Source organism: Ictidomys tridecemlineatus, chromosome 11 (genome assembly GCF_052094955.1).
Source record: "Ictidomys tridecemlineatus isolate mIctTri1 chromosome 11, mIctTri1.hap1, whole genome shotgun sequence".
Classification (NCBI taxonomy): Eukaryota; Metazoa; Chordata; class Mammalia; order Rodentia; family Sciuridae; genus Ictidomys; species Ictidomys tridecemlineatus.
The window spans coordinates 78722201-78735495 of record NC_135487.1 but is presented as its reverse complement, the minus strand read 5'-3'; the positions used below and the strand labels follow the sequence as shown (position 1 = coordinate 78735495).

General features: G+C 34.6%; 1 long non-coding RNA gene across 1 annotated transcript; it reads right to left on the bottom strand.

Moving 5' to 3' along the window:
• Positions 1–470: 470 nt before the first annotated feature.
• Positions 471–5944, bottom strand: LOC120890834 (uncharacterized). Its single transcript, XR_005735300.2, has 4 exons — positions 5885–5944; positions 4990–5138; positions 2244–2326; positions 471–953 (listed from the first exon to the last, which is right to left on the bottom strand). It is a non-coding gene; the product is annotated as an uncharacterized LOC120890834 (long non-coding RNA).
• Between the last annotated feature and the right edge of the window lie 7351 nt (positions 5945–13295).

Sequence of the window (13295 nt, the reverse complement as noted above, 5' to 3'; positions counted from 1 at the left end):
AGTAAGGATGATGATTCCTTTTTATAATAGTCTCTCAACTGCTAGTTTTGGCTTTGTTTGGTTTCTATTTTTAAATTGTATTGTGCCTGCTTGCATAAAGGTGTGTGTGAATTAATCTGAATTTTGATACTTTTGGTACTGTCTTAGTTGTTTCTGGCTGCAATAATGAAATACCAATAAACTGGTGGATATTATTACTATTTAACAAAATTTATTCCTTGCAATTATGGAGACAAGGAAATCCAGGATAAAGGGGTCAGCAAACTGAATTTCTAGTGAGGGCCCATTTACTGGTTCATGAAAGTTACCCTCTCACCATGACCTTACATGGCCAAAGAGTGGAGGCAGCTTTCCAGAGCATCTTTTAGAAGGATACAATCTCTTCCTAAAAGCCTCACCTTCTGATATTATCACCTCAGTGATTAGAACTCAATATTTGAATTCTGTGAAGGTACAAATGTTCAGACCATACTATTCCCTCCCTGATCTTCCCCAAATTTATGTCTTTCTCTATAGTATGTTCATTCTATCCCCAAAGTCCCCCAAACCTTAACACATTTCAGCATTAAATCAAAAGTGTAAAGTTCAGAGTCTCATTTAAATATCATCTAAATCACCTAAGCGTAGACCACCTGTGCCCACCAGAAGGCAACCACTGCAGTGTGCTCTGCACCTGGCCTCACTGGAGCTGGACCCAGGGCCCCCCGAGGAGCACAGTGATCCTGTGAGAGGAGCAGAGCCTGGGGGCAGCATGAGCAGTAACCTCTGAGGGCCTCTGTGGTCACTCCTTTGAGATTGTGCCTCTGAGGCCCTTGGACTTTGGGCCTGTTATGGGAGTGGCAGTCCTAATGATATCCACAATATCCAGATGAACAGTACCTGGGCAATTTCCTGGCAACACTCTTGATATTCTTTTCCAAACATGCTTTCTTGTTCTTTTAAATATGGTCAGTCTGAGAATTAAAAAGAAAAAAAAGTTTAAGATCTGCTTTCCTTTTGATTAAAAAGTTCCATCTTTAAATAATTTCTCTTCTTGAATTCCACCATAAGCAGTCAGAAAAAGCCAAGCCATATCTTTTATCATTTGGCTTAAAAATTTCTTTAAACATCCTATTTCAAGTTCTACTTTCCACAAATTCGAAGACAGGCGCAAAATTCAACCAAGTTCTTGGCCACTTTATATCAACGATTGCCTTTCCTCAAGTTTCCGATAAATTGTTTCTCATTTCCATCTGAAATCTCATCAGAATGGCCTTTGCCATCCATATTCCTACCAATACTTTGTTCATGACCACTTAGGTCACCTCTAAGAAGATGAAGGCTTTCTCTATGGCTTCCCTCCTTTTTCTAAGCCATCACTAAAACTACCTTTAATGACATGTTCACGGAAACATAGGGTTTTTTTTCTAGCATACACCTTAAAATTCTTCTAGCTTCTACCCAATACCTAATTCCAAAACTGTATCCACATTTTAGGTGTTTGTTACAGTAACACCCCACTCTCAGTAGCAAAATTGTCTTCACCCATTCAGGCTGGAAAATTCTGAATACCATAACTAAATATCATACACTGGTTGACTTATAAACAACATAAGTTTATTTATCACATTTCTGGAAGTTAGAAGTCAAAAATCAAGGACCCATTAGATTCAGTGATTATGGAGGGCCCATTTTCTGATCCATAGATGGTAACTTCTTGCTGTGTGTTCAATGGCTGAAGGGAAAAAAAAAGCTCTCTTGCAAGTTTTTTAAAAATAAGAGCACTAACCCTACTAGAAGAGACCTTAAGATCTAATCACTTGCCAAAGGTTCCACCTTCTAGTACTACCACCTTAGTGACTAGGATGCAACACACAAATTTGAGCAGAACACAAACATTTACACCATAGTAGGCAGCAATAATTTTTCCAATATAAGTAGAATTTTTGCCACAATAGTCTTATATGTTGAGAGGATTTTCTTATCAGGCTTTAAGACCCAAAGATATTAATATGTGAATATCCAAATTTGCTATACTCTGAACACAAAGAAAAGAGTTCTCAGGATTTCAAGTGAAAAGCCAAGAGAATATTTAATCTAAAATTTCAATATTTCCATTAAATTCTTTCCTATTAATTTCACAGGTGTGATGTCACAGAGGAGGATTGAAACTCCATGTTCTCTGGTTGAAACTCCATGTTTTAATCAGGCTTTTTATTGCTGTGACCAAAAGACCTGACAAGAACAATTTTAGAAGAGGAAACCTTTGTTTTGGCGCTCACAGCTTCAGAGTTCTCAGTCCATAGACAGCAGGCTCCATTCCTCTGAGCCCCAGCTGAGGCAGAACCTAATGGCATAAGAGTATGGTAGAGGACAGCAGCTCAGAACATGACACCAGGAAGCTCAGAGACAGTCCCCTCAGAAGGACAAAATATATACTCCAAAGGCATGCATGCCCCCAGTGATCTTTCTCCTTCAGCCATATCCTGTCTATAGTCACCACCCGGTTAATCCATACCTGTGGATTAATGCTAAGATTAGGCTAAGATTCTCATAACCCAATCATTTCACCTCTGAATGTTCTAGTGTTGTCTCACACATGAGCTTTTGGGTGACCACCCCATATCTAAACCATAACAGTCCCCGAGTGATATACACATCATGAGGAAGGGATATGTAGAGATTATTGGTTTCTTGACTCTAAGAGAAAGGTTGAATAATTTCAGAGTTTCATGACATCAATAAGTAATTCAGCAGTCTGTGCTTCAACATTTGTAGAAATTGTTCCTACCACATTTGAGGGTAAAAATAGGGAAATGAATGCTGGGTATTCCTTTGGAGTATTTGTGTTGTCCACCCATTTTACATTTTTCTTTCAGTTTCTTAACTATCACATGACAATTGTATTTTCATTGTTCTTTGTGCTTAAATTATCAACAGGTGTCTTTATTAATAATCCCCTACCCAAGTTCTTGTGACTGGGGTAGAAACATCCAATTGCTCTATCTGTAAGACCACCAATTCAGATTGGGCCTTATTCTGACATTGTGTTTTAAGGCTATTTCAAAATCTTAAGTGAATAGTCCAGGCAACATTGCTACTTCCCATTCCAGGTTTTTGCTTTCATATCAAATCCCTTGCTTCTGGCTTAAGGCTGTTCAAAGAAAGTGAAGGTAGAGTTAGGGTCACATTGACCTCATGATCTATTCCTGAGTGCTGTCTAAAGGTGTTAAGGGGCCTATTCCTGCAGTCACCAATAGATTCATCCTTTCTTTGCTTGTAGGAGAAAATTAAAGTGCAATCTATTTCCACAGAACATTCTTTGAGCATGGCCTCTTATGGCTCTTGCTCTACTTCTCCAGATTTTCTAATCCCTCTAACCCCTACAATTTCATGTGTATTAAGTCCTGCCTGGAATCTTCCAACTCTGACTTTTCTATCCAATTTTTTACTTGTTGGATTAGTATTAGCATAAGAAACAAATTATATGAACCTTGAATCTGTGATTTATTTGTTTTAAGAATAACTCTAAATTTATTTAGAAAATTTCTGTCTCTGTCTTATGTGTAGAATTTAGAAAGTAGTTAACAATGCTCTTGATTCAGACCAAGACGAGAATTTTAAGTCAAACATGATAGATCTTAATATGTTCTGAAGTGAATTTAATTTTAAGAAACAGTTGAGATTTGGAAGTTATTGGTTAGAAGGGAGAGGCTATAAATCAGGAGGGAAGATAGGAGTATTGCTAATGTAAGAGCCGAGCATGAGGGAGGACTAATACAGACTAAAGGCACTTTTATTCAGATTGCTGTTCAGGAAATTTTAAGAGAAATCATTTTAAGGGGGTTGGGGGTCTTTTGTTTGTTTTTGTTTTGTTTGTTGCATTTTTCATTTGCCTTGGCTAAAAAATCTTTTGAAAGCAAAGATTTTGGAAACTGGAATCCTTTGGGAAGGTTTCTTTTGCAAAATGAGAGCATTTCCTTTCTAGTATATCTTTCAAAAGAATTGTTTTGTTCAAATTTAAAGTTTGCCTTAATCACCACTGTAATTTTAGATTATCTTTGATGAAATTATACCACTTAAATAGTAAATAAATAAGCTACAGTGAAAATACATCTTTGAAGCAAAACTGTCAATAATCTGCTAATATCCAGGGACCCAAAGACCTTGAAACGAATGATGTTCTCCTTTGAGGTCCTTTGAGCCTATTACTCTGGAGTCCCTTTGAGTGCAATGAGGCATGAACATGGACTGCAACACCGTGAAAGCAACTATATTCTGAACTGTGTGTGTTGTGTCTTAGGCCCCTATTATTAGGTTTCTTCAGAGAAACAGAACCAATAGGATATAGAAAGAGGAAAAAAAATTATAAGGGATTGGCTGATAAAATTATGGAGTCTGAGAAATCCTATGATCTATGGTCTGCAAGCTAGAAACCCAAGAAAGCTGGTGGTGTAGTTCTAGTCCAAACCCAAAGTACTGAGAAACATGAGAGCTAAGGTTGTTAAGTACCAGTCTGAGTCTGAAGGCCCGATAACCAGTTGTGCCAGTGTCTGAAGGCAAAAGATGATGGATGTCCCAGCTCCAGAAGAGAGAAGGGGAGAATTTACCCCTTTCCTTTTTTGTTTCATAGAAGCTTTCAACTGATTGGATGAGATCATATGTATTGGTGAGGGGCAACTTTTTATTTGGTCTACTAATTCAAATACCACATTCTTCCAGAAACACCCTCACAGACACACCCAGAAAAAAACATTTCATCAGTCATCTGGTCATTCTTTATCCCAGTTAACAAAACTATCTATCACAGTCCCTCACCTAATAGTCAACCTTCTCAGATTTCAAATGAAAGATCTGGAATAGAGAATTTGCCTTCACTCAGACTATCATGGATAAAACAAAATAAAACTAAGTTCTCATAGGACTTTAACAGGTAACCCAAGATAAAGTTTTTCTTATAAGAAATCTGGCATAAGGATATTTTACTAACTCCCTGAAAGACAAACTTACCAAGTTTATACTACCTTCTTTTTCTAACAGTCTTCTTACATAAATTCATCAAAAAATATTGAGAGACAAACAGCGTTCTTTTTTAGTCACAAGATAGCTTCTCTCCATGGAAAAGAATTTTCAAGTCTGATCAGAGAATTAAAAGATTCCTAAAAAAAAAAAAAAGGATGTATTATTCCTAGGAGACATTTGGGAACTGAAAAAATAAAGAAAACATAGCTCTGACCCACTGAAGAACACACTATCCATCAACATTAGAGAGACTCCAGACAGGTATCTCAAGGGGTCCCCTGGGAGTGCACTATTCTAATCCAGGTCTTGAGACACTGTGTAGAATCTAGAGAATTCTCAGCTGTTGAATCACCAAAAGTTCACTACAAAAACTGGTGAAAAATAAAATTTACAATTATTAGATTTAATTCAGATATAAAATAATTAAATATAATAAAATTATTTGAAGAACATAACCTTGATAGAGTCTTCTTAGTTCTTAAGCTGAGAAAGAGGATGTCAGGAGAAAATAATTATAAGACTTATAGGATGGTTTTAAGGCAGATCTTTCAAGGAGGCATACTAGTTAGGATTCTACAGATTTTATGATCTAATAGACCTGGATTGGTGGGCACAATGAGGAGGAGTTTGAAAGAGTTCTTGATGCTCCAGCTGTTAGCCTTGATAAGGAATCTCTGGGTGGTCCAATGTTTATCTTCCAGGAGCAGGTATTTCCCAGAGCAAGGAGAATTATTTTTGTGTGACATCAGTATTGTTTAGCATGGAAATAGGAAGGTAAGAATTGTTTAGTATGAGAAAGTGAGATATGTTTGGTGCCAATGTTCACTGGTATGGAGCAAAATTCTGGAATAATCATATTTGAAATTTTTTTCTTAATAAATACCTTTTTCTATAACCAAAGCTGCAAAACCGTCTTCTTTCACAGTGTTAACAATCTAGGCTGTAAGCAAAAAAAAATGCTTAAGCTGTTTATTAACAATACTAACAAAGGTAGTAAAAAGAAGGCAAGTGTTCTCAATCTTAAGAACATATTTTAATGCCAACTTTCCATTCATATCTCAAAGAGTAGGAAGAGAAAGGTTTGCTTTCAATTTACAAAATAGGTAAGATAATAATTTTTAAAAATCCATATTGTACAAATGTCTGATTTGGGACGCAAGTTCCAAACACTTGGTTATATGGAACAGCATGTCTGTACCTGGATGTGCTCCCACAGGAACAAGCTCTGTAAACACAAGCATTTCTCTGCAGATGGAGAGTAGGGATGAGGGTTCCTTTTCTTCTCAGAGTGATGGAGAGCACCAGCTACAGGACAGGCAGGCTCTGTGACGGGCATTAACAATGCGGATAGGAATGAAGTGTCCTTGGTTTCAGGGAACTCACAGTAGCACAGAAGGCACAGGCCCATGTAAATGGACAATCAAGGAAACTAGAGGAGGCCTCCATCCGAGGACCTGAGAATACTGACATCAGGCCCAGGCCTTGAAGGATGAGGCAGAGAGAGTCAGGGAGAGCAGAGGAGGGAGCAGGGTCATCCAGAGAGCTGTGAAGCTCCTGGAATGTGTGTGGGATCACCAGATGGTCCTGCTTGAACAGCAGAGCCAAGGCATGAGTACACACTGGGACCTCAGAATCCTGTGTCTAAATGTTTGAAAATTGCAAATCAAGCTTTAAAAACAGAAAAATAAACAATTTTCTATCTTCTGTCTTGAATATATACCTTTTTAACCAAAATATATACCAAATTTAAAGATTTATGGAAATCTATGGTGTTATACTACTAAAAAATGGGCAAATAGCAAAGGCAGCTAAACTTAATTATTATTGAGCATTTCTGAGCAGAGATCAGCAAGTTTGATGAACAAGAAAACAAAGGCAATTAATAAATTATTGTATGTTTATTTCATGTCATTTTCATGCTTTCAATTTAGCAAAATCATTGGAGTCTTAAATCAGACTTTTACATACTTGTTTTCCAATACTAATAACTTATAGAATTAGAAAACTGTGATTATATTCAAAATGTCATAAATAAAGTGAAATTTTCTCAAAAGCACAAATTAAACATGAAAATTAATTTAATTATTAAATGTTACCCAATTATTTCCTTTTATAATATTATAAATTATATAAAAACAAAGATAAAATTTAAATTGTAGCTAGTTGAACATCAAGTATTTAATCAAATATTTAATCTTCATATATTAAATGTATTTAGCTTTAAATATTTAATATTTCATTTATCAAATATATTTAGCCAAATATTCAATCAAAATATTTAAAGCTTAAAATATGTGATTTTTAAAATGTTTTAAATAAACACATTAATTAAAATTATACTTTTATTTAAGTTGAACATTTCAATTATTAATTATTTCAATTTTTTAAAATAATTTAGAATTTGAATAATAAAACTTATTACATATTATTACCCCAAATTGAACTATTTACAATGTTTTTCATGTGTCCATCTCTCTGCCAATGCCAAGTTAATACCATGTTTCATACATGCTACATCTGAATCTACAATAATATGAATCTAAGGTAATATGAATAGCTCAACATTGCAAAATGCTCTTTCACTGACATGTAATCTATGCTGTAGCCTGTGACTTTCTTTCACTTTTGAGAAAATGCTGTGCCCTTTCTATCATATGGGTTTGCATTTGCTTTTCTCTCTAGCTAGAAAGTTTTTCTGCTGATCTTCAGCTGACCAGCTCCTAGAGTCCTTGCCTGAACTTGTACCATCTCCAACACCTATTCCTTTAGCTTCCTTCACAGAATACTTTACAGTCTAGATTTTATTGATTTTTTAATTTATCATCTGACTGACATATTCCTTTTGAGTAGAGAAAACATTTCAATTTGTTCAATGTTATATAAGCTTTTAGCACAAAACTAACTCAGGAGAGGCACTAACAAAATTGTTTACTGTCCTTCCATACCTGGTATTCTGCATAGCAACAAAAGTGGACATCTCATAGTTTTCCAGAACCTTCCAGGGAATATCTAGGGCTACTCTGTACCCTTGCTCAGACTATTTCATCTGTTCGGACGTCTCTCCCTTTTTCTATAACTGAGTAACCTCGTTTTAGATAGCTTTTTAGTCTCTGTGAACCACTCAATAAGAACAGCTTAGAGGAGAAAATGTTTATTTCCTCCTCATGGTTTCAGAGGTCTCTGTTTATAGATAGCCAACTCCATTGCCCTGTCCTCAAGGTGAAGCAGCACATTAGGGGAGAAGGGCCCAGAAGAAGGATCTTGCTCATATTGGGGTGGGGAACTCAGGCAGCAGTGAGAGGGACAGAGAAGGATCCACAGTGAAGATGCACTCTTCCAAGCACACCCTGAGTGACTCACCTCCTCTAGCCACACCCCACCTACCTATAATTACCACACTATCTGTCCATTCAAACTAGGATGAACTGATTGATTATAATACTCATAATCTGATCATTTTACTCTTTTAGGTGGAGGACAACTATCCAAACCACAACACCACTACTTATTTTTTAAGCCCCGGGTCAGGTAGCATCTCCAGGGGACGGAATAGTTTAGCACACTTTTGCTTTGCCTCCATAGAATCTCCTGGCTTTTCTGTAATACCTAATACTCTGTGGGCAATGCTACCATACCTTATTTGTCATTTCTCTCTGTATTTTGATTCTAGTGTCTAGTATACTGCAGATGCTCTGTACATGCAGTTACATGGGACTGTAAGGTTTTCTTTGCTTCTAGCAGGGAAGGAACATAAAATCCAAAGTCAGACTGCCTGCAATAAAATCTCAGCACCACCATTTACCTACCACATTGTCTTGGAAAAGTCACTCGACTTGTGACTCAGTTTCCTAATCCATAAAATAGAACTGAAAATAAGAGGTATCTCATAGGTTGTTGTTAAGATTAAATTACTGAATGCATACAAAGAATTTAAAATTAAAATTGACTGTGCTTGGTGAAGAGTCAATAAATGGTAACCCTATCTTTACATGAAATATTTCTCATAGATATTTCCTTTTTCAGGACTAGAACCAACTTAAGAAGTTTTGCAGTATTTCTTCTCATGTAACAGTAATGAACTTTAGTTTATGGCAAATTTGTGATTATCTTGGCACTGGCCTCTTTTCTGATTGGGCACACATACAAACCATGACTGGTTGCTTGACTGCTGTGCAACTTAGGGAGTATGTACATATTGCCAGTCTGTGCCACTTGGCAGCTTAGAAAAGTTTAACTTAATTTATTTAAAAAAGGAGAAGTGCAGTACATGTGTAACTAGTACTATGTAAATATGCTTAAGTCTATCCCCATATGTTTTGTTCAAAATGTTTTACACTGTTAAGTAGAAAAAGAAAACAGATTATATATCACCTCCCTGTTCAAAAATTTTCTATAGGTCCAGGAATAGGAAAGAAAGTTTAAAATATCCTAGCAGATATTCAAAGGACATAAAATGAATGATGGCAATAGAACAGTAACTTTAAAAATATAGAAGGGACTAATTATCATATAAAATGAAGCTGATTAATAACTTTTAAAAAGCAAATAAAAAGACCTATATTTCATCTATAAAATAACAAAAATTTTAAAAATGAATATTTGATGTTGGCAAGAATGTAAGGAAATACATACTCCTACACAGTATATGGGCAATGCAATTTTAAGTTTAAAAAAGAATAAAAATAGGTATCAACAGCCTTTAAAAATAACATATCTATGGGTTTAAATTTTATTTCCCAGAATAGTATAAAGAAAATTAAAAGTTTTGACAAAGTTTCAGTATAGATTTTCATTCTGGTATTATTTATTATAAGAAAATATTGGAACAAGCCTAATATATATATATATATATATATATACACACACACATATATATATATATATAATATGTGTAGATACATATTATATATAATAGTGTATATATACATCTAATATATACATATAATAATGTATATATACATAATGTATATATGAATACATATATGTATTGAACTCAGGGGAACTTAACTAATATATATATATATATATATATATATATATATCATCCTTCCCTTATCCAGCTAAGTTAATCTATACAATGAAATATTATATAAGAAAGAAAATTTTTATTCTTTCTACTACTAGCTGGTAGGCAAAGGAATTATATAAAGTGATACTCCAGTGTCCTCAAAGGATTGGTTCCAGGACCCCAGTCGGTATCAAAGTCCGTGGATATTCAAGTCCCATAAATACATAAAATAGTACAATGTTTGCATATAACTTATGCACATTTTCCTGTATATTTGAAATCATATCTATATTACTTACAATACACAATACAATATATATGCTATGTAAGTATTTATTATACTGTACTGTTTAGAGAATAAAGAGAAGAATAAAATCTGTACATGTTCAGTAGAGGTTAATTTGTTTTAATATTTTCTGTCCATAGTTGGTTGAATCTATGAATGGATAATTGCATATATAAGGACTGACTGTATAAACGTCTATAAAATGACAACTACCTAATGTATGTGTAAATGAAAGAAAACATTAAAATATTAACAATGGATCAAATATAGATGTTAGAATTAAAAACTGATATTTTGGTGTTAAGCTTTCTCTTCATTTTTTTTTTTTGGCACTAAGGATTGAACTCAGGGGCACTTAACTACTGAGCCATATCCCCAGCCCCTTTTTAATATTTGATTTAGAGACAGGGTCTCACTGAGTTTCTTAGCACCTCACTAAGTTGCTGAGGCTACCTTTGAATTTGTGATCCTCCTGCCACTACATTTATAAAATTTTCTACAACAGGCATATGATGATTTCCTAAACAACAACAACAATAACAACAACAACCAAAAATAAATCCAATTCAAGTTAATAAGAAAAATGTAATGCTGGCACATAAAGCTCTCAGTAATTCAACACAACCTACCATTCTAAAACCAAATTCAGTTATATAAATGGAAATGGTTGGAATTACAGTGCAGAATTTAATACAAATTATCAAATTATCAAATTTAATACAAATTATCACCTTCCAAAGATGCAAAAGCTTTAGTGGTTGTAAAAGGCAACTGATCTTTCTTCTTGATTTTGAGTGACAAGAGTTTTAGCAATGCCCAAAGCAGTACCTAGTACACAGCACAACCTTATTAAATAGGTTGTAAATATTTGGCTTTGGTGCTTCAGAAAACTAATGTAGATCAAATTGCTAAATGAATAAAAATTTAATGCAGGGCTATACTAGTTCTCTAAATGAGGGTACTGTTTATCCCAGATGCTCTTCCACAATAAAGTAGGTTTCCATGAATGGACTGTGACAGCAGACCAAACCTGACACTGCAAAAGAACATTAGAGCAGGTGACCAGGGTTCTTCTTCAGTTCTGACCTGGAACTTTGGAGAAAAATCACTTATCCATTCATAGCATTGGTTTCTTCAACTGTGAAAATGGCTAACAATATCTGCCTTATTGTTATTCCTATATAAAATAGCTGACTGTACCTAATAAGTGTTCTACCAATATTTATTAAGTAAATGGATGAGAATATCAGGGAGCAGTAGAAATAAAAGTAACTATTATGTATTAGCCAAATATAATAATGAATATTTAAAAGTAAGCAAAAGTATGATATAATTAGGACAGGCATGCTTAGGACACCAAAATCAAAAGATACAATTTGATTTTTCACCCTCTTCTGTCCATCCTAAAATAAACTACTACTCTTAGTAATGTGCTTTTTCCGTAGATAAGGGAAATTTCATTTCAGATATCAAGTTTTCTCTGAGTGCATGAAACAAGTAGAATTCTAACTTTTGTTTCAATTTGATCTACATTAGTTTTCTTAAACACCAAAGCCAAATATTTATTTCTTGGAATAGTAGAAGTGGGACTTTTGATCGTTATTCTCCATAAGAATATATTGCACATATTTATTATAAGTGTCAAAATATTTTCACTTAAAATACCTCAACTGAGTCACAACTACCCAGGAAGGTGCCATTAACAGTTTTCTTCTAATTTAGCAGCATTCCTAGTGGTCTGCTAGAACTAGTTCATACCAGATAGCTGGAGCCAAATGTTAAATTTCTAGAAATTTTGCACACTAATAGACAAGGACAATACTAAAAATGATTTTATAAAAATTGCACATATATATGCTAGATAAAATATAATGAAATAAATAACATAAAACAAAACTGGTTAAAATACAATTCATCACATCTTCATTATTTTATTACATTTTATTATTATCTACAGTGGTAGCTTGAAATCAGCCACAATGGGAATATTTATAGCACTAAAATTGGTGGAGCCTACAAATCAAAGTTTAGACTTATGACTTTGTTGATTGTCTAGACTTAAGAACATAGTGAAAATAGTTAATAATGGAGATTGAACTTAAATGTGCCCAATGTCTTTAGCCATTATATTAAGAATGGCACAAAAAATTGAGAAAATATTCCTCAAGTATTTAAAATTATTATCAGTGAAGAAGTCATTGATAAAGATAAGAGGTTCCAATATATGTCTTTATGGTTTCATTTTGTCTTACTGATATAAATGTAAATGTCAACTAATACTCAAGTTAACACTATATTTATTCATCAATTGCAGCCATAGATTATCTACTTTACAAGACTGGACAAAATTTAAAAAGATTCAGTGAGAATCCCTTGTCTATATGGATTTTATTATATATATATATATGTGTGTGTGTGTGTGTGTGTGTGTGTGTGTGTGTGTATACATATATATAATTATATACATACAGACACATATATATAATCATATGTAAATTATGTGCTACACCTTTTTCATTCCAGTTAAATTTATAAGGAACTCATACATGTATAGATATCCACACCTTTTGAGGAGAGACTGTTAAGTATGAGTGAAAGCATTCTGGGGAGATGAAGGAGGAGGAAACACCAGGAAACTGTCACTTCACCTACACAATGATTGCATTGGCAGAATCTGTCTGATGTAACCATTTTGGAATTTTGGATTCTGTTGAAGACTTACAACTTTGAGAGGAATGTCTGCGTGGTATAGTTTGATCTAGTTTAGTCATTTTCAGCTCTTAGCACTGGAGGAGAGATCTACCCCTCAACCCCAGCTCAGAGGCAGTTCTGTAGATGTTCCTGGAGCAATCCACACCTAGCTTGGGTGAGCCAGGTTGAGCAATGAAGGATCTCTGTTCTGGTGCTTATTGTGTTTCTGATCATCACCAAGGTACAAAGAGGCAGGCAGATGTTCTTGTCATACCTAACCCCATTGTTTCTAGTCCCTTCCTCTTCAGC